This window comes from Miniopterus schreibersii (assembly GCF_964146895.1).
Source record: "Miniopterus schreibersii genome assembly, chromosome: 15".
Classification (NCBI taxonomy): Eukaryota; Metazoa; Chordata; class Mammalia; order Chiroptera; family Miniopteridae; genus Miniopterus; species Miniopterus schreibersii.
This window is the reverse complement of record NC_138115.1, coordinates 47,513,990-47,534,772: the sequence shown is the minus strand read 5'-3', so window position 1 is coordinate 47,534,772 and position 20,783 is coordinate 47,513,990. Positions and strand designations below refer to the sequence as shown.

Sequence of the window (20,783 nt, the reverse complement as noted above, 5' to 3'; positions counted from 1 at the left end):
GAAGTCATGAAGGCCAACAGAAAATCAAAGCCAGTGAAACCCGACATCAGCGGTTCCCAAACAAGCAGGAGCTGGAGCCGGAGCTAAGGATTAGATGGGACCGTGGTCTCGGAGGCGCATATCACGCGGGCCGCAGCAAGCTCTTCACAGGGGCATCTCATGGGATGTACCTGAGGACACTGACGACCTCCTTCCTTATTTAAAGCTTTTCTGGGTAGCCCATGGCGGTTTGGTTCAGTGGTTAGAGTGTCGGCCCGAGGTCGGAACGCCCCCAATTCAATTCTGGCCAAGGGCAGGTAGCTCGGTAGCGGGCTCCATCCCCAGCCCTAGCCGGGTCACGTGCAGGAGGCAACCAGACACATTGATGTTTCTCTCTCTCTCCCCCCCTTCCACTCTTTCTGAAAAGCAATGGAAAAAAATACCCTCGGGTAAGCATTAAAAAAACAAACAAACAAAAAAAAACCTTTTCCGGGTAGAAAAATATTGCACTAAACTTTGTTATTCCCCAGGTGAGAACACAGATAACAACATTGGCTATTTGGAGAGTCATTCAAGACACAATGGAACATTAAAAATTAAATTATATAAAAATATATTTTTAAAATTGATTTTAAAAATACAAGAAACATTTGTATTGGGCTTTACAACAAACCCCAGATGGGTAGACTTTCATTCTTTTAATCCTCACAACAGCTTTGCACCGCAGGTAAAAGACACTTCAATTAATCTCATTATGGAATGGAATGAAGGCTCTACGGGGTGTCCAAGACCACAGGCTGTCCCCCTCAGCTCTGTGGTTCTCTGCAAGCCACCAGGCCACAGAAGGAGACAAAGAAGAAGCTCTGACTCAAAAGCTGGCCAAGGGGGAAAGGGTGGGAATTGGGGACATGGGCTTCTATGAGGTCCCACATCATGTGCCAGAAACACCAGGTACAATCCAGGGCTGGTTGGAGAGATGTGAGGGCCAGCTGGTCCTTGCCGATCTCAGCCATGGAGTGACTGGCTGGGATTGCTGTACGGACGGTGAACACTGGGACTATGTGGTTTCCTGGTGTCTCCTCTGGCCTCTGCTGCTGCTGTGACCCCCAGACTGGCCTCTCTCAGGCTGACTTGGCCCACCATTTTTTCTGCTGGCACCACAGACAATTCATAATTAGACTGTTTATCAGTGTAGCTTAGGTAGATGAAACATTGGTCGGGGACGGGTTGATAGGGCAGAATGTTCAGGAGAGCTCCATGTGGTCCGAGCTTGCTGAAAAAAGGCTGGCCTGGAGACAGAGTCGTGAAGAAGGGGCGGATACTCATTCGTGGATTAACCTTGTATCCTGCAGCCTTGTCATGCCAGCTCCTTAGTTCCAGGGAGAGGACGGGTTTGGAGGAGTCTGCTCTGAAGGAAAGCGTGCAGGGGTGCGTAGGGCACATACAATAATTCCGCCCAGGATTGGTATTCCTTTTTGTTATTCTAGGGCTGAGGCTAGAGCTAAACATTTACCAAAATCAAATCAATCTTCCTTTGATTTAACTTTTGAAAGGGGGGAAATCCAATAGTGTGGTGATAAATGTTTAACAACTTGCCCTCTGTGGGGGGAAAGCCCTATTTGTAGAATTTGCTGATTTCTGTGGTGTAATTACCCTTATTGTGCCGATTTCAAGCTACCCAAGTGATGTTATTGAGCATGACACTGGGAAGAGCCATGCACCATCAGCTTTCTTGAGCCAGCAGGAGGCAGCCCCCCGCACGCCGTTGGTTGACATGCGGGATAAGTCAACAGATAGAATCGGGGTGTGGCAGCTCAGGAGAAGCTGGAACTGGCCAGACTAAGGGGTAGGAGAGAAGAGGCAGAATGAAAGCAGGCCAGTCACAGAGAAGAGTAAACTGGCAGAGAAAGGCTGGTGCGCACAGAGAGGGTCATCCACATGTTTTATAGGTTGAATCGTGGTGGAGCTCGGGGTTGCTCTTTTGCGATGCAAATGCCTCCAGAAACACAGAAACCTGCTCAGAAGGCTGCTGCCGGGTCCTGTTGCACCATGATAGTAGTGCAGTGAGCCAGGCCGAACTGTTTTCTGTGTTGCGAAGTACTTCATGAGGCGTGCCTGGCCCCACTTGGCTTCCAGGAGGCTGAAATAAAATCAGAGGAACAGGCCGAATGGAGGCATTTCCTTCTCTTTGGTGTGAGCCTATATGGTGTAAGCATATTTTCCATCAAGAAAGATCCAAGCATATCTGGACCAGGTGTCCAGTCCATTTAGACCCAGAGCCAAGAAAAATCATTTTCTGGGCACTGGAAAGAAGAAAAAGGAGAATGACAATTAATAATCACCTTTCAAATTGTTTCTGCCCATCCAAGGGCCTGGGTTTGCCTGGCTCTCCAAATTCAACTAGGCAGCTGAACCTCATTTCTGCGGAGACTATTCTCATGATGGTGAGTAAAGTCGCCCAGTGGGGAGTCTTAAAGCCAGCCGACTACCTCTATGAAATCAAAGCTTTACCTGCAGCAGGGTCTTTAGGGAGCTAATCTAGGCAGTAGAAAATGAGAAATTCAGTTATCAACCCTGGAGGGGAAAACAGGGCTGTGGGATGTCACATAGCCAGGCTGATGGATTTTTCACAGGATCAACGGGTGTTTTGGCAGAATTGTCCTGAGTGACTGGTTGCTTAGGCGATGTGCAGACACAGCTTTCTTCTAACTCAATGGGACGCCGGTTATCTTTTCTTTACCTAGTAGAGCCTAGGGGAAATAAATCTGCACATTTTAGGAAGGTGCATGTATTTCCTTTGTGAGTGAAATAAAACAAAAGGGATAATTTAAATAAATTATGAGCACTCATTTATCCTGATCGGGAGAAAAGAAAGGTTGATTTTCCTCCTGGAGCAGCCACTGATCTATTCAATCTATTAAAGAATAATTGAACCAGCAAAAATCACTTCCATGAAGTATCTACTAATTACGCTGCTCTATAAACAGTCTCTGCATTCAGACACGCCTGCTGCTAAAAATGGATCATTACACAACCAAGGGTGCTGTTAGAGTTTTGACTACTCCCAGATTCAGAAGATTTCACCCTGAAAAATGGGGACTGATGTTTTATTTCCCCTTTCTTGACTGTGCCCTACATCTCATCTCATATATTTTGAAACATTTGATTTCCCCCAAATTCAGCAAGCTCCCAGTCAGCGGACAGAAAAGGCACCTCAAACCAAGCCTGATTCAGTCCATTCAGGCCTCCATTTTATCTCTCAAATGAGGGAGTTGGATTATGTGTCAATTAGGATTAGGTTTATCTATAATAGAGACCAACATGCCAGTGGCTTAAATTAAATATGGTGTTATTTCTCTCCCTCATAGTAAAGCATGGTGATAAAGAGTGCAGTGCTGGTAGAGTAACTCCATGCTTGTCAAGGACCCAGGCTCCTTCTATCTTGTTGCTCTGCCATCCTCCAAACATGACTTCCACCTCTTCATCTAAGCTCCAGCCAGCATGCCCACATTTCTGCCATTGGTGAACAAGGGCATGTTGCCTCTCTGAAATGGCACCACCAGAAGTCACACCCCACACTCCCATTTATGAGGCACTGAATAGCCACAAGGGAGTCTAGAAAACAGTATTTATTCTGAGAAGCCATTGACCAGCTAAACATTGGAGACTCTTTAGTCATGGAGGAAAGGGGGAATAGAGGAAAGGGAAGAGCTACCTGTCTCTATCACAGATGAGATTGGTGGTTTTTAAACTGTGTCCTCAAAGCCCTAGGGTTTTGGTGTGTTGCACAGGGGTTATTACTATGGGTTTGGGATGGGGGGATGTGTGGGTGAATTTGCATAGGAAACACAGAAAACTTCTCAAAATCAGAGCATATGGATGCCTGTTTTTGAAGTGTGTTTGTATTAGAACATTTCTGATGGGTGGCGATGGTCTGGACTGAGAGCCATTGGCAGTTGACTGTTAAGAATTTCAGGGCCCCAGGGGAAAGGGGGCTTCCAATGATGCCCTGAGTTGGACAAAGGGAAATCCAGTTCTGCAGCAGGATGCCAATACTGGACAAGGACACATTGAGCTGGTGTTAGACCAGTTTTCAACATCAACGACATCATATGGCACTAACAGAAGTAACAGCAGCTGCCAACTGGGCCGGAAATTGGACTGATAAGATCCCATATTTTTCTCTCTGAATGAGTTGTGATCCAAGTGATAATTACAGTAGAGTTTCTCCACCTTGGCATCATTGACATTCTGGGCCAGATGATTCTTTGTTGTGTATGGCTGTAAAGTGCATTGTGGGTTGCTTAGCAGCATCCCTGGCCTCTACTCAACAAATGGGAGTACTACCCTTCTCTCATTGCGAAAACTGAAAATGTCTCCAGACATTGCCAAAGGTCCCCTGGGTGCAAAATCACCCACAGTCATGAACCACTGGGTTCGAATCTAGGTAACAGTGACCATTTATTAACCTTGCTAATGGTTGTGTAATTTGGTACCAATTCTTTCATAAGTCAGATGGATTACATATCAAAGGTCTTAATATGTTCACAATTTTGACTTAATAATCCCATTTCTTGGGCTCTGCCCTGAGGAAACAATTTGTAAGAGGCTTTCTTTCTAAAAATGTTCATTGCAGTACTGTTTTCAATAGAGAAAAATTGCAAACTACCAAAAATATTAAACAGTAAGAAAGAATTAGGAAAACCATGGTAGACCCATGCACCTGCTCAAATGTGTTTAAGAGTTTACAATAACATGGGAAAATACTTATGATATAATGATAAGTGACAAAATAAAAATGACAAAAAGGACATTCACTAACATGGTAGATTCTTGGGAGTGGGATTAGGAGTGATTTTTCCCTCTCCTTCCTTCCATATTCCTGTCGTTTCCAAAATTTCTAAGCTCAATATAAATGATTTTATACCAAACTATAAAACAAAACTTTTTTTTTTTTAATCTTAATAAAAATTTTTTAAAAATTTGGTGCTCAAAGGAGGAAAGCTGTGCCCACAGCACCCTTGGGGAACAGTGCCTGTGTTTGGGGATCCACAGAGTCCATGAGCTGTACGCACATGCTGATGGGACAGAGGCCAAACAGATGTTCCTTCCTGCACAGAGTTGCTACCATTGTGCCAAGTGACCCTGCCACGCTGGCCACAACCATTTGAACCAGAATCCCTATTAAAGGCTCTCATAGGATGGGTAGAAGGAAGCTCAACCATCTATGCGAAGGCTTGACCCCAGACGCCGTCAAATAGGAGCCTTCGATGTTGGATAATAAAAAATGGGGCCAGTTAGCTCCTGTCTCAGGAAATGTGTATGAAAAAACTCCCCGAGGGAGTGTCTCTGCCCACCCCTGAGTGATTCACAAGAGCCAGACCATTGAGCAGCTGTGAATCCTGAACAATGAGAGCCATTATTCTGGGTTCTCCCTGAGGCCACAGAGATGGATTTCCTGCTCCTTCACTTTCTTACAGGAAGCTTCTACCACATGTGGAGATCTAGGTAGAGTGGGACTTGGTGACTAATGAAGCTGTCTCCACTTTGCTGTGTGTAGTAGACATTACCTGAGCAGCTAGAACCCTGCTCCCCACCCTAATGGCCCCAAAGACCACTCCACAGATGAGTGGCATGGGAAGCTTGTTAAATTCCAGACTCCCGGCTTCTCCCCTAGATAATGTAATATAGTCCTGAAGAGTGGGGCACTTAGGAAATTGCATTTAAGAGTTCCCAGGTAATTCTGATGTGTAAGCTGGTTTGGGAACCATTGTTTTACCCGTTACTAGAAAAACTACACCCTCATGCTCTAACTCGAAATAATCCTTGGCAGTATGATGGTCCCTCAAATAAAAAAACCAAAAAAAACCAAACATATGATCCAACAATTCCACTCCTGGGAATATACATAAAAGAACTGAAAAAACAGGGTCTCAAACAGAGATTTGAGACCGTGTTCACAGCAGCATTAGTCACAATAGCCAAAAGATGGAAGCAACCCAAGTGGCCATCACTGATGAGTGGATAAGCAAAATGTAATATATATAGTGGGATTCCTTTAAAAGGAATGAAATTCCAACCCATGCTACATTGTGGATGAACCTCGAAGACATTATGACAAGTGAAATAAACTAGACAGAAAGAGACAAATGTTGTATGATGCCACTTGTATGAGGCTCCTGGAGTGGCCAAGTTAATAGACACAGCATGTGGAATGAGAAGATTGTAGAGACGCATGGTGGTGGTGGTCGTAAAACAATGTGAATGTACTTAATGCCAGTAAACTACACACCTAAAAATGGTGAAAATGGTAAAATTTTATGATTATGTATATTTTACCAGATACACAAAACCTCAACAAACCAGCTGGAGTAACAAGAGCATCCACCAAAACAAACCATGCGATTCTTCTAGCAAGGGAACACGCCGCCTCAGATCATAGCCAAGGAAATAACTTTTTCTTCTTTCTTTCTTTCTTTCTTTCTTTCTTTCTTTCTTTCTTTCTTTCTTTCTTTCTTTCTTTCTTTCTTTCTTTCTTTCTTCCTTCCTTCCTTCCTTCCTTCCTTTCTTCCTTCCTTTCTTCCTTCCTTTCTTCCTTCCTTCCTTTCTTTCTTCCTTTCTTCCTTTCTTCCTTCCTTCCTTCCTTCCTTCCTTCCTTCCTTCCTTCCTTCCTTCCTTCCTTCCTTCCTTCTTTCTTTCTCTCTCTCTCTCTCTCTCTCTCTCTCTCTCTCTCTCTCTCTCTCTCTCTCTCTTTTTCTTCTGTACTAAAACACTGTCAGAGACAAAAATCTTTAGAAAAGAAAATTAGTTCAGAACAAGCCTCTTTTGTCAGATCAGGGTCCCTTATCATAAAATAAACAAAGAGAAACAGGAAATAAGAGACTAAAGGAAAAAAGTTTACAAGCAGGTCTTTCTGGGTCTTTAGAAAATGTCTTTAAACTGTTGCAAGTTTAAAGCTTTTAAAATACTCTAGCCTCCATCCGACGCCCCGGATATGTGTTTACTTCCTCTCCTATAAACATAATTTTTCTTTGATGTTCAAATAGATTTGGTGACCCTGGAGTCTCCTTGCGGCGGGCACCCGCAGAACAGCCCCGTCTCTTGAATCAGCTGGGTAACCCTTCAGGGTGGGCGGTCTCATTTGCTTGCTATAGACAAAAAGGAGACAGGTTGGTGGGGGACGGTGTGACGTAAGATGCTGTGAGTGGGAGGAGGCACTAATTAGGAGGTTTCACAAACGTGAATGGCCATTATTAGGGTGGCAAATTGGTAATCACTGTTTTTACTGAGGGTGACACCAAAAAAAAAAAAAAAAAAGCCAACACCAAACAAGCAAGCAGGCAAACCAGCTTGTCTTAGGAATTAGGAAATTCAGTGTTTGAATTGTTGAAGATGAGTAATAAGCCAAGAAGGATAAGTTTTAGAAAAAAGCTGGCAGCCTGGGTTTTGCTGCTCCCTGGGAACTGGCCACCCCGCCCCCCACTCGGGTGGAAGGGAGTCCGCTGATATCCCTGAAGAGCATACGTGTCTCTCTCTGCATCTTGAAAGTTCTGGAAAGTCGGTGACATTCTGTAATCTTTTGGGAAAGACCCACACTATCCCATCCAGAAAGCTTTCTTTCCGTGACAGCTCCGCCTGAGGACTCAGGGCCAAAGGCTGCCCCCAAAGGAGCCAAAAGAGACCCAAATTTAGATACATCTGTGCCTCAGAACTTTCTGTCTCTGAGCACACATCTGGCCAAGCAGCTCTCTATTATTTGTGACCTGGGCTGGATCCATCGCTGACCTAGATAGAGAACACTTCCAACCTCACCAGCCTTCAGAACCATCTGGTCCTGGCTAAACAGGTTACCCACGCAGTTGGCACCTCCATCACTCACCCGGCTTTCTTCTTGCCAGTTTCCTAATAAAAAAATATTTCCTACCTGGCACTTTGCACATAAGAGAGGGCATGGATATCTTTTGCATATTTTTACCTGATAGCCAAGTAGCTTGTTTTTTGAACCTTGGCAGTCCTGCAGATTCTATCTCGGTTCTCTGAAAGCCCCGGGAGAGAGTGGGGGGAAGGGGGAAGACGGCCAGAAATAATGGATTCTCGTGGTCACAAGGACTCGGGCCCGAGGAGCTGCCTCTGCCTGTTATCTGGCTTGTGTTAATATTTAAAATATTTGTGGTTGGGGGGAAATGCCAGTTACCTTCAAAACTGAGATTCTGTTCTTGGCCACGAGTGTTTTTTCAAATTCCTGAGTTAAAGCAGGTTGCTCTTCCAGGCCGTGAGCTGTTTTTATCTGTAACGATGTGGGGAGCGCCGACCTGTGGGCCCCCACATGTGTGCGCTCCGACTCTGGGTCCTTAGGCTGAAGGCCGAGCCGGGAGGCCGCGAGCCCGGCGTCTCACTACCTGCGCGCAGGTGTCAGCTGTGGGGACGGAGCCCATCTCCCTTTATCGTTACCAGTTTCACAAATCTGAGCATCAGCCACATGAAACACGACAGGCCTATCTTTAGAGCCGTCTCTTGCTAGGTCTGCTGGTGCGGTCGGTATCCCTTTGACTCAGGCATTTATTTAATCATGTAAAACACCCTTACTGAGGGTCTACTGTGGGCGCTAGAGGCGCTCAATCACCGCCAGGCCTTTTTAGTGAGGAGAGCTACAAATAAATATTTTTAAGGGAAAAATTATAATACTTTACACTATTTCCAACTCAAATTTGAAATTACGGGTTTTTACTTAACTTTTTAGATTTCACACTTGCTTCTTTTTTCTCTTATACTGAATATTCCCAATGATACTAACGTGATTATTTATTTTACCCTATGACATGCCTGTAATAATTTCATAATATCAGCTCCAATAAGCAGCTAAGTGTATATATTCCTCCCATTCTTAACAGAAGGTGATGGGCTAGAACCACTATCCTACCCCCTTTTTCCCACTTCCCACTTTTCCTGGACATCACTCCATAGCAGCATGTATAACTTATCACTTTCCTCTATTGCTGCACAGAACTTCAATATACAAACCTACTGTAATTTACCCAACCGGTCCCCTGTTGTGTGGTTATTTGGTTAAGGCATGTCTCCCCCAAACTCTAAGCTATGTATGACATTTGCTTTTACTTCCTTCGGTATCCCCTGTTCTTAGCACGGTGCCTACGACATAGCAGCCGCCCAATAAGCATGTGTGGGATGATGGATGCCTAAGCCCAGAACACACGCCGGTGGAACAGACCCAAGCCCATCCTGAAGTGCAGTCAACCCCAGCCAACCCATAGGGTGAAACAGAGCCACCCACCCGAGCCCAGCCCACATCAACCGAGCTGCAGTCAACTTGCTTGCCCCTGAGCATGGGAATAAATGCTCACTGTGGTTAGCCATTGACTTTCGGGGGATGTTTGTTAAGCAGCATTATTAAGGCAACAGCTGACTGATACTGATTAATGAAGGTTGATTAATAAAGCCTATGTACGACTGTTCACAAGAGTCACTCTTAGCATATACTCCACCTTTCAGAGAAATTCCATCTCTTCCTTTGCTGCTCTCACCCAACCCTGGGCCCTCCACCTCTCAGACCCAGAGGCCAAAGAGGTTTCCAACTTTTATATCCTGAGTTTCTCCAGCCCATACACAGGGTCAGAAGTAGTTTCTTCTCTCTTTTTCTTCTAGGGCTTCCAACTGGTAGAGGAATAATAATGAAAACAATAGCTAACAATTGAGTCTTTATTTCTTGGCAGACACCATGCTAACGTGAATTTGACAATGTCAGTGAACTCTTTTACTCATGAAGAAGCTCTGGGAAGTTAAGTAAGTCACCTTGACAAAAAGCAGAGGAGATGGGTCTTGGACCTTTTCAATATGACTCCATAATCCACACTCTTAGCCATGCCCCATCCTACAGGAAGGACAGATGCTCCATTTTCAGACCTTTTTCTGTTTCCAGTTCCTGCACCCACCACCCATCCCTTCCCAGTACTGATGACAGTAGTTGTAGGTCAGATCATGTAGTTTGAGGAGGAAGACAGGCTCGCTGCTTTCAAGCCAACAGGAGGTCCAGGTGTAGGGCTCAGGTCCTCCCCTTCTCTCCTGGGCTGTGGTGGGAGGTATAAGAGGTGGTGTGTACCCTTCTTCATTTACGAGTAATATGCGTAGAGATTCTAGCAGTTGACAAGGCCATGGACCCTCACAACGACTTCAGGAGGGAAGGATCAGCAACAACACTATGGTCATTTGGATACCAAGACTCAGGGCTTATAAACGACTTGCTTGAGGTTCCCCTGTGATGATATGGCTGAGCTGGGACTTGAACCTGTGCAGATGGAATGCTGAGTGTCTTCCCCTATGACTCCCCCCTCCCCACAAGGCTCACTTCCGAGAAACAAGAGGTCCTTGGGGAGCACTTTCCTCAGGGCCCAATGACTCCTCTTTCCAAGCACATAGTTGAGAATGCCAGTTGCGTTTGTTTTGTTTGCGGTCAGTGTCCTGTGAGAAAGGGTCAGCCAGCTCTTCAGAGTGGGGCAGAATTTTCTGTGAGGCCTCCCTGTCCTGCTCTAATTAATGAAGGCATTTGTACTGCCCGGTGGGGCCTCCTTGGGACACATTCCTTGTTGTTGATGTGGTTTGTGGATTTGCCTTTTTAAAATAAAAAAATCATATTTTCTTCAATTCCAGGAGTCATGTGTGCTCATTTAGAGAATATTAGGAAAAAATAGGGCTTTGGCTGGTGTGGCTCAGTTGGTTGGAGAATCATCCCATATACTGAAAGGTTGTGGGTTCGATCCCTGGTCGGGGCGCATGTGGAAGGCAAGCAATTGATGTTCTCTCTCACATCAATGTTTCTCTCTTTCTCTCCCTTCGCCTCTCTCTAAAAATCAAGGAGCATATCCTCGGGAGAAGATTAAAGAAAAACAGAGAAAAGCATAAGGAGGAAAAGAAAACTTGCCTGGTCTCCAGCCACCATGAGTCACAGCGAGGGCTTGGGGGGTTTCCCTGTCTTCTCACCTCCTGTGCTCCTCCAGATCCCTGAGTCTGCTCTGCACCCGGAGCCTCACCTGCAGGCCCTGCACCCCCTTCTGTGGCTGGGTGTGTCTACTTGGGAGGCCCGGCAGAGGAAAGGAACTCATTCCCCTGGGTCCCTCTCTGCACGGTCACCTCTGCTGAAGGTGACTGTTCCTCTCAAAACCCCAGGGCATAACAAGACATTCTCTCCTGCCATGGTGGCACTTTTGAGGCTCTGGTACTGTCCCTGGTGTCCTTCCCTTTGGGCCTGAGCTACTGTGCTGCCCCCGCCCACTCACGCATTTGTAAGTCCCTCCTCCACAGGTCATCCTGGTCTCAATGTGCCATCTGTTTCCTGTGGGGAACCTCACTGATTCACCTTCTGACTCATTGACATTTTGAGACCTTTCCCTTGAGGCTCCCATTGCCGTGACATTTTCTGAGGTTTCCAAAGCAACATATGAAACGGTGCCTGAAATAAACTGGGGGGTCCTGGAGGAGAAGGCACTTAATTTCCGGACTCTCCCCTGCCTCCCACCTGCCCTCGCACAGAGCTCCAGCCGGCCCAGGCCCAGGTGATGTGATGGGACGGCTTCCACACCTGTGCCTGCTGCTCCTGCTCCTGCAAAACGGTCACCCCTGTGTTGGCCAGAGCCATCTCGGCAGGTCCCTGGTGGAAAGGAAGTCATAGGGGAGGAGGAATGCGACGTGGCTTGCTGACCCCAGGCCTTTGCACATGATGACCCCTCAGACCCCTGCTAACTTCCGAGCCTGAGTCGTCTGTGTCCCTCTCGTCTCGGCTTTGCTGAGGCCTCCCCGGGGTGGCCTTCGCTGAGCTCTCCACCCTGCCAGGGGCCCTTCCTCCTGGCTGTCATCACAATTTGCTGTAAGGCTCCTCACGAGGCTGGGAGGTCTGTGAGAGAAGGAACTGTGTCCTGCTCACCTGGCACACCCTCGTTTTGGTTCACAAATTCCAAATCCAGTCACTCTTAATGATTCACGTAATAAGCTACTAGTAAAAAACGACCAGTTCTCTGTAAGTGACAGGTGGAGGATTGTTTGGCAGTCACTCAGAAGAGCGGAAGAAAGGACCCACAGGTTTGGAAAGCAATTTGCATCCACCAGGTGGATTCCTTCATCCCACCGGGGCCTCCCAGCCCACTTTGAAATGGCCGTTAGAATTACTGCATTGGCAAAGCTGTATAAAGCTACCCTGCTCCGAGATGGCCAAAGGCCTGGAGAACTTGGACTCTGGGTTGGAAGAGATCACTCATCCACACGATGCTTCTTCCCAGTGGAAAGCAGCCCTTCAGATGATGAAGGTCCTTCTGATGCATCAGCTCTGGCATCTGGGACAACTTTTCTAGGAAGAACTTGCTCTCTGAGCTGCAAACACTGGGGGAAATCTTTTCTCACGGAGGTTTCAATGCTGACGAGCAATGAGGAGCCCCCCCCTTCCTTACACTCTTAACCACAGCTCAGCTTCCCCTGGCAAGGATGGTGGCGCATTTGAGGCAACAGTTTTAGACCCTCTTGCTGCACTGTGGGCTGGTCCTCTCAACCCTCTTGTCCTAGGATCTTCCCAGCATCTGCCCTGTTTTTTCCTGTCTCTCAGGCCTAATTCTGCACCACCTGTTGGACTCTAGGACCCTCTTGGGCTTCCCCAACTTTGACCATCTTATGCTATCATCTGTAACTTGTACCCCCTCTCTTGTTCTCCCTATGCCTGTCCATTTCAGGTAACCACCCACCAGGCCCACCTCCAGTTCTATACCCAGCTGCGGTGGCCCAGAGGGGAGATGGGTTGCAGTAAAATGAAATCCTCAAAGCTCTTGAATCCATACACCTCTGTTCCTTGGCTCTCCGTACTCGATCATCATGTACGCTTAGGAACAAGTCTATGTCCAGCTACGTGGTTTGGATCCGTACTTTCCAGGAACTGAGGATATATGTGCATATAGGGTTGACAGCCAGCTGCTTTAATAATGAATTATTTCTCTCTCACTTGGGACAGCCCACCAGCCCTAACCGCCTAGACCCCTTCCCTGGAACTCCCTGGACCTTTCCCTAAACCAGCAACTTCAGGGGCAATGCCTGGCCAAGCAGGGGTGTGAGTGGGGGCAGGGCCCTGTCCTATACCCTGGCCAACATCCATTCAGATTGGTCGATATCTAAGCCATACTAGTTGTTATACATCTTAAATATCAACCCTATGCAGGTGATCCTCAATCTTAGGGATTTCCAAGTGAAAATATGAAAAAGAAAAAAAGTCAGACAAGTGACTGCCCAGCCAGAAGCTCCTCTTCTTCAAGGGCTGCCCCAGAGGCATGAAGGTTTCTTTGCAACAAGCACATGATTTAGTAAACATTGCTTTTGCCAAGTCCCCAGAGGCCCTTGAGTGTTGTGTGCTGATAAAGCTCAAGTGATTATTAGGCATGTGGTCTCCGTAGGCCATTTCCAAGTACTGGCATGAGGAAAGCAGAGAAAAGCCCAGAAGCCCAGCCGGAGCGGCTTGGTTGGTTGGAGTGCTGTCCTGTGCACCGAAAGGTTGCCGGTTCTGTTCCCACTCAGGACACATACGGAAGGCAGCTGATCAATGTTTCTCCCTCTCCCTCCCTCTAAACATGTCCTCAGGTAAGGATTAAAAACAACAAGAAGGAAAAGCAAAGAAAATGTTCTAACCCCAAACAGACCCAGGATGAGAAATTGCAATCCCGCCTCTAAACAGGAAACACCCCTCAATCTCCCTTTTCCCTCTTGTCTCTCAGAAGGACTTAGTTTCCTCATCTGCAAAATAAAGGTCCTACGAATGACCCCCTTTACCAGGGTTTCAGGATTTTTGATAAGAAATAAGCCTCTTAGGAGAAAGTGGGGAAACCCGCTGGGAAACAGCGTTGGGGGAGGCTCAGCCTCGCCCTGTAGCTTTAGATTTTCAGTCGCTGTCACATCCTTGGCTTTGTTTCACTTTGCAGCCCCAGAGAGGGAGTGAGTGTGGCCACGAGTGAGCGGGGGCAGGAAACAGCTCCAGGAACTCAGGGTCTTGACTGGAGGGAACAGCAGCCGTGTGCGTCCGATTCTGCTGGGACGCAGGCCTGTTCAAGTGGCTCACAGGAAGGTGACCTGTGTCAAGCTTCCTATCGTTTGGACCGAGTTCAGGATTGTTCTTCAGGGAGACCTCTTCCTGAAGAGCAGTAAGGAACACACGCATTTCCCAAGCATCCGGTGGGGGCCTCACGCAGGCAGGGGAGGCAGCCGGGTGGCCTGGGGCTGGGCCATGTGGGACAGTGGTGGGGCTGGAGGTGTCAGGGGAGTATTGCTGGGTCCCAAATTGAGTCAGACACTCCCAGGGAAGAAGGAAGAGGTAGGACAGGCAAGAGGCGGTGTATCTGCCTGTAAGAGAGGCTTCCAGGCTGGGCCCTGCCCTCTGGACCTGGAGAGGATGGGAAGCCATCGAGAGAAAGAGCAGGAAGAGCCAAACTCAGGCCCAGCTTAAGCGAAGGGGGGGTTTTGGGGCTGCTGGGACAGTGGAGCCCACACTTCACCATGAGCATGCTCCCAATGTACACTCCCTCCTGTTTTACAGAACATATGAGGTGAACCCCAACACCTTTCGGCTTTTCTCTGCATTAAACAAGCACTTGTGGCACTTATATTTGGGGCAGGCGCTCTTCCAGAGTCCAACAAGTTTTAACGCATTTAGTCCCCAAGACGATCGAGCAGAGACACTATGGTGACTCCCATTTTACAGCAAGGAAACCGAGGCACGGAGGGTGAGGCGGCTTGCCCACGGTGAGAAGGAGCCGGAGTTGGACCCCAGGCAGCCTGGCTTCCAAGTCTGTGCTCTCCATCCCTGATTTTTTTTTAATGGACTTTTTTAGAATAGTTTTCGATTTGCAGAAAAATTAAGTACAGTGTGCAGAGGGTTCCCATAAATTCCATACTCAGTTTCCCTTCATGTAAACATCTTATGTTAGGATGGTGCATTTGTCACAGTTAGTGAGCAAATACTGATACATTATCACTAATGAAAGCCCATAGTTTATTTGGATTTCCTTCATTTTCACCCAGTGTCTTTTTCTGTTCTGGGATCCCATCCAGGATCCCACATTACTTCCATGTAGCCCCCACAGGCTCCTCTTGGCTCTGGCAGTTGCTCTGACTTTCCTTGCTTTTGATGACTTTGATGGTTTTGCAAAATGCTGGTCAGATGTTTTGGGACGTGTCTGATGATGTTTCTCATGATAGGCTGGGGCCCAACCCTTGACCTTTGATGGTTACAGTGAGCTCCTGCAAGATAGGTGCACACCTAACAGGGACGTCTGTGTTAGTTCTGCAGAGCTGGCAGAATTCCACACTAGGTATTTTTTTCTTACATGTTTCTTTTCAGAAGGAGGAGACTCCTGTTTTGTAGTTGTGCCAAGTCGTCTGATTCCAATTAAAAGGAATAATCTCAACCCAGACGCTCCGGTGGTGTGAGACCCATATTTCGGGGTGGCAGCTTGCATTCGATCCCTTCAGCCCTCCAGCCTGGTCTGGTCATCCCTGGTAAGCCGGGGACCCTGGCACAGAAAAGCGGGAAGGGAACACTCTCAGGGACTTGGCCCTGTAGGGCTCTGCCCTACCCATTCCTCCATCACCCGGTTCTACTTGCCCCCTTGCAGCCAACGCTTCCTCATGCCTTTGTCACTTAACCAAAAGCCACAGCCCACATCACGTGCCTGGCCGCCTGCCTCCCAGCTCCGACCCTGGGCTCTGCCCCTGCAGCTCTCATGTCTGTGTCTCTGTGGGGCATCTCCTCTGTCAGCCCACCTGTGCACGATGCAGGCCCTCCCCCAATACCCGCCTTCCCCGGGTGCTGTCCTGGCAGGGGGACCCGCCATCCCAGGTGACAGCTCACCACCAGATGCATGCTTCCTGTCCAGTCTGGGGACACACCCACTGGCTCTTCCCAGGGAGAACTCCGATCATAACGATCTTTACCCATGAGAGAAGTGCGTGAGATGTGGTCTTGAAATGATAAAGATCCACACGACCTTATAAAGCCATGGCAACACAGGAGGCCGAAATGCTGTAAGTCACAGTGCACTTGAAATACGGCTCGGGGCTGCAGGTTTGGAAATAAAGAGTTTAGGGAAATGGCTGGAGGGGTGAGAGCCCTGCCTGCATTCTCACCCGTATGGTGTCCCAGCGCAGACCTCATCAAGTCCAAGGCCAGCCCCCCATAAGTGTTCGTTTGCTCTACGAATGAAGGAGCGTAGAAAAGGAGTTTCTTAGTCTAAGCTTCTGTCCACCCCTCACCCGTCTTTCCTTCAGTCTGGACAGTTGGACAGTTAGGAGCTTTGGGGCTCATGTTCCCTCCCCAACCTTCCCTGTACTACTGGCCTCAATGACTGGCCACACCCTTTGCCAAGGGACTTTTCAGCTCCTCCCCTGGTCTTGGGAGGGGAACACTGTCCCTCCCTTTGACTTTGGACTTGGGCCGGGGGGCATATTAGCAGATGTGACACATACAGTGGTTTGAAATGTGCTTGTGGGATTGGGCTTGTCCTCTTGGGCCTCTGCCATTGCCAGAGGAAGAACATGCCCCGGCTAGCTTGCTGGGCCCCAGAGGATGAGGCGCGTGAAACAGACCTGGGCCCGAACTGCAGCCCGGAACCCAACCCAGTTGGTCCCAGCCAAGATCAGCCAAGCCCCAGAGGACCTGCCACGTACGGACGAGAAACGACTGCTTGGTGCTGCACTCCCGAGGAGTTGAGTGCTTTGGTACACAGTAATAGCTGATAGACACATAGCTCCACTGTCCATTTCCTCTTGGAAACCCACACAGGAGAAGGCCTTCTGGGAAAAGGAGCCTTCACCTGAAATCCTGTCCCAGGAGACCATTTCTTACTTACGATAGCCTCACTTGCCACGTAACAATCACCGTGATTCACGCCTCCCAGACAGCATGAATGTGTTAGTAATCATAGTAATTACCCCTCGCCTGGGGCCTTATAAGCGGGACATAGCTGCGACACACAACTATCCTATGGGATGGCTGGGCTGGGAGTATTATGTTCAGTTTGCAAAGAGAAAATAAAGACCTAAGACGCGGTGGGTGACTCACCAGGCCTGAGCCAGGAGGCTGCTGTCGGAAGGAAGAATTCTATCAGGAGTTCCTTGTACCCGGGGGAAGTCCCGTGTATGTGGGCACACACCCTTGTGGGTGTGTTTTAACTTTTATACGCCTATTGTAGAAAAACAGGAAAATGCAAAAAGCATAAAAAGATAAGAGTTCCCATTCTACCTACTGGCATTCAGATTCATTTCTCTTTGCAACTTTTAATGCATGTATATTTATTTATATATTTTTAAGTTAGAATCATACTGTATCTAGAAGAGCATTTCCCATGGCATTTAAAGTCTAGCTTGTTTAAGCATTCTCTATTATTGTAACGTAGCTTGTTTCTAATTGTTTTGCCATTAAAAACGATCTTTGGGTGAACACTTCTGTTGGTACAGGAGATAATTTATGTATTTAGTGCATGGCACATGGTACGTGCTAATCAGATGGTAGCTAGTATAAATATTTGTCTAAATTCCTTATAAGTTCCTTAGAATAAAGTTCCAGGCTAACTTCTGGGTTAATGAGTTTTAACATTTAAATAGTTTTTAATACATAGCGCCTCCTTCCTTGGCCCAGAGCGTGCCTGTAGGGCTCCCTACCCTGCATGGTGACTTTTCATTCACAACCTGTACCCCTCTCCTTGATAGGAGCTACTCCAGGGTGGATACAGGGTTTTATTATCTTATAACTTCAGCAGCTAAGAGTGTAGGAATGAGTGGATGGATGGATGGATGGATGATGGATGGATGGATGCCTCAGGTGATCCAGAGTGCACCTTGGAACTAGGGCCTTGGAACATGGTTGGGAGAAATAGCCCAAGTCCTTTCTTCACTAATATGTTTTATGATGGAGGTTTGATAGATGAAGACATTATAACTCAGATATCAGGCTCTGGGGTTGGTTGGGTTTGGGGCAGAGACTGCACCACAAGTCCCTGTACCATGGAGGTTTCTGTTTTTGCTCTTATTTGACTTTACACCGAGAGCCAGTTCTCAGCAAAGGCAGGACTTAAAAATATATTTTTTTAACCATCTGGCCAGCTTTCTTCTAAAACATTGGTTCTCAAACTTCACTGAGTCTCAGAACTGTCTGGAGTGCTTGTTAAAACACGAAAGCTGAGCTGCACCCCGAGAGTTTCTGATTTAGCATCTCCAACAAGTGCCCACTTGCTGATGATGATGCTGGTCCAGGGACCACACTTTGAGAACCACTAGTCAAAATGTTTTCATCCAGCCCCTGGGCCAGATGCCAGATTGACTTTCTCCCAAGTCCAAAGAGCGAGGCGTATAAAACACGGGGCCACTGGGCCAGGGCCCAGCTCTGGCCACCCCATCAGGCTTGGACTGTCTTTTCTTGCCAGTCTGGGTAGGAAGACCAGACCATCCCTGTCTGTGTTAATAGGCATCAGGGCCTAAAAATTACTACCGCAGGGTCTGACACTTTATCAGGTACTCACTAGCTTTCTAGGGAAGCACGTGAAGCTTCAGGGAAGAGAATTTACATCCTGAGGAGCCAACCTTTGTACAGGAGGCGGCAGCCAGGTGCCTCACCTGCCCCCCTCCAGAGGCCACAGACAGGGACACCTGGCTGTCACTGCTGAGGGTTTCCGTGTGCTCGCCACTCCCCAGTCTGTGCCCGAGCCCACGGCCTCTTTCTTCCTTGCTCTTTAGAGGAGAAGGTGAGAGCCTGGGCTGAGGTTTGCTTTCCAGCAGCTTCCCCATCACAATTCAAATAAACTCCAAACTCTTGACCATGGCTTGAGCCCATCTGGTGCTCGGATCTTGTTTCCCAGCTCCCAGCTCTCCAACTGGTTGGCTCCACTGACACGCTGGCCCCTCTACACCCCTCAGACACCAAGTTTGTTCCCATCTTGAGGCTCTGCAGTCACTCTGCCTACAAACCTGGGGCCCCAGATGGAACACAAGACTGGCTGTTCAGGCATCTCCGTTCCAGAAAGAGCTTCCTGTTCACCCTCCATGAAGCAGCCCCTCCTCCCACCGGTTCCTTCTGTCCCTATCTCTAGAGCACTTGTCACCATCTGGCACCACCTCCAGAATGGAAGCCCCACGAATGCGGGAATCTTGTCTGCCCTTCCCAGACGTCCCCAGCACCTGGAGCGTGCCTGGGACGATGTCCATGTTTGATAAAGGTTTATGGAATGAATGTGTGGCCTTTCCCAGCTCCACTACAGGAGGCAGGGGCTGGAATCCTTAAATGACACATGCCTGACCTGGGCCCTAAGATCCAGAATCTGGCTCCAGGTTTACCTCCTACCAGCTTATTCAGATGGGAAGAACCTGGGCCCGTGTTAGGTTTCCATTACCACCCCCATCGCTCTGCACAGGCCCCTCACCCACCGGGAGCTGGAGAATAGTCGTGCTGACACCCCCAAGACTGTGTCAAGGCTCCGATGCAGTAACTGCTGGGCAAGTGCTGTTCTGGGACAAAGGTGTGACAACCTCAAGCTTGGGGGATAGTTATACTTCTCCATGGCTTTAGAATCTGCAGGTGATATTTCATTTAAGTCAAACTTTTCATTCTGGTGATTTAAAAAGATAAAGCATTGTTTGACTTCTTGGTTGGCTAAGACAAGCCCATCAGAGACTAAGAATTCTGGAACTTGAGGTCCAGCTGAGGGATGCTTACCTTGGTCACTTTCGGCCTCCACTGTCTGTCCATGGACGCATTTGTCTGCTGTCTTCTCGAGGGGGGCTGGGCCTTCTGCTTGGCATTAGGGAATTAAAGTGTGAGTTAAAGAACAGTTTGGGGTCCACATTCCTAGTTCCAGGAACGGTTGAGGGGGATCTTAAAAAATGATTTTAGTTGACTTCAGATAACAATGGCTTGGTTGGAGAGATCTGAGCCTCCCATGTGGCCTGAAATAGAGTCCGCCATAGTTACCTGGCCTTCGGTTTCTCACCTGGGCGGGAAATTAAAGGAGTAAAGTCCTTCAGGTGAAGCCCTTGGGGGTTGGGTTGCCAAATAACTGCAAATAAAAATACAGGATGCCCAGTTTCATCTGAATTTCAGATAAGCAACACATAATGTTTTAGCATAACTATAGCCCAACAGATAATTGAGACACACTTACACTAAAAAACTACTCATCCTCTGTGTGCTCTGTATTTTATCTGGCAGCCCTACCTTGAGGTCCTAGGAGCGCAGGGACAGGAAGACTGCTTGCACTTTTCCGAATCCGCTCTCCCTACAAATGAGAAATGTTGTGCTCTTAGTCTCCACTCACTCCCGTCCCTTTTGCCCTCCCTCCGGGCCCTGGCCTGTGGGTCATGGGCAACAGATGGATGTGACCTTGAGTAACCCGCCTGCCCGGGCTGCCGCTGAACTGCCGCCCACGCAGCCACACGCCTTGGAACCGGCAGGGCCCTGCCCGAAAGCGCGGGCGCCAGAAAAATTCTCAGGTCCTGAGACAAACCAGGACAGCAAGGTTGTATAGCTGCTGCGAGCATCTGATTCTTAGATCAAGGGCCTAGGAGACCCAGAACCCTCCCCCAACACAGACCAAAACTCCCGTGTCAGCTTGTTTATTTCGGTGCTACTAAATGCCACTTTCATTACTAATAATACCTTGCGCTCATGCTGTGCTTTTCAGAAGGGATCTCCAGGTGCCCTGCTAACATTAGGCAGCACAGCCCCGCAACCCCTGGATTATGTAATTACACCCAGCACCTCTTCCAGGGAGAACAAG

At 48.0% G+C, this 20,783-nt stretch overlaps 1 long non-coding RNA gene across 1 annotated transcript; it reads right to left on the bottom strand.

Moving 5' to 3' along the window:
* Nucleotides 1-13,629: 13,629 nt before the first annotated feature.
* LOC308568052 lies at nt 13,630-20,562 on the bottom strand. Its single transcript, XR_014000429.1, has 7 exons — nt 20,387-20,562; nt 20,222-20,282; nt 19,998-20,063; nt 19,724-19,798; nt 17,078-17,198; nt 15,869-16,075; nt 13,630-15,530 (listed from the first exon to the last, which is right to left on the bottom strand). It is a non-coding gene; the product is annotated as an uncharacterized lncRNA (long non-coding RNA).
* Nucleotides 20,563-20,783: the final 221 nt, after the last annotated feature.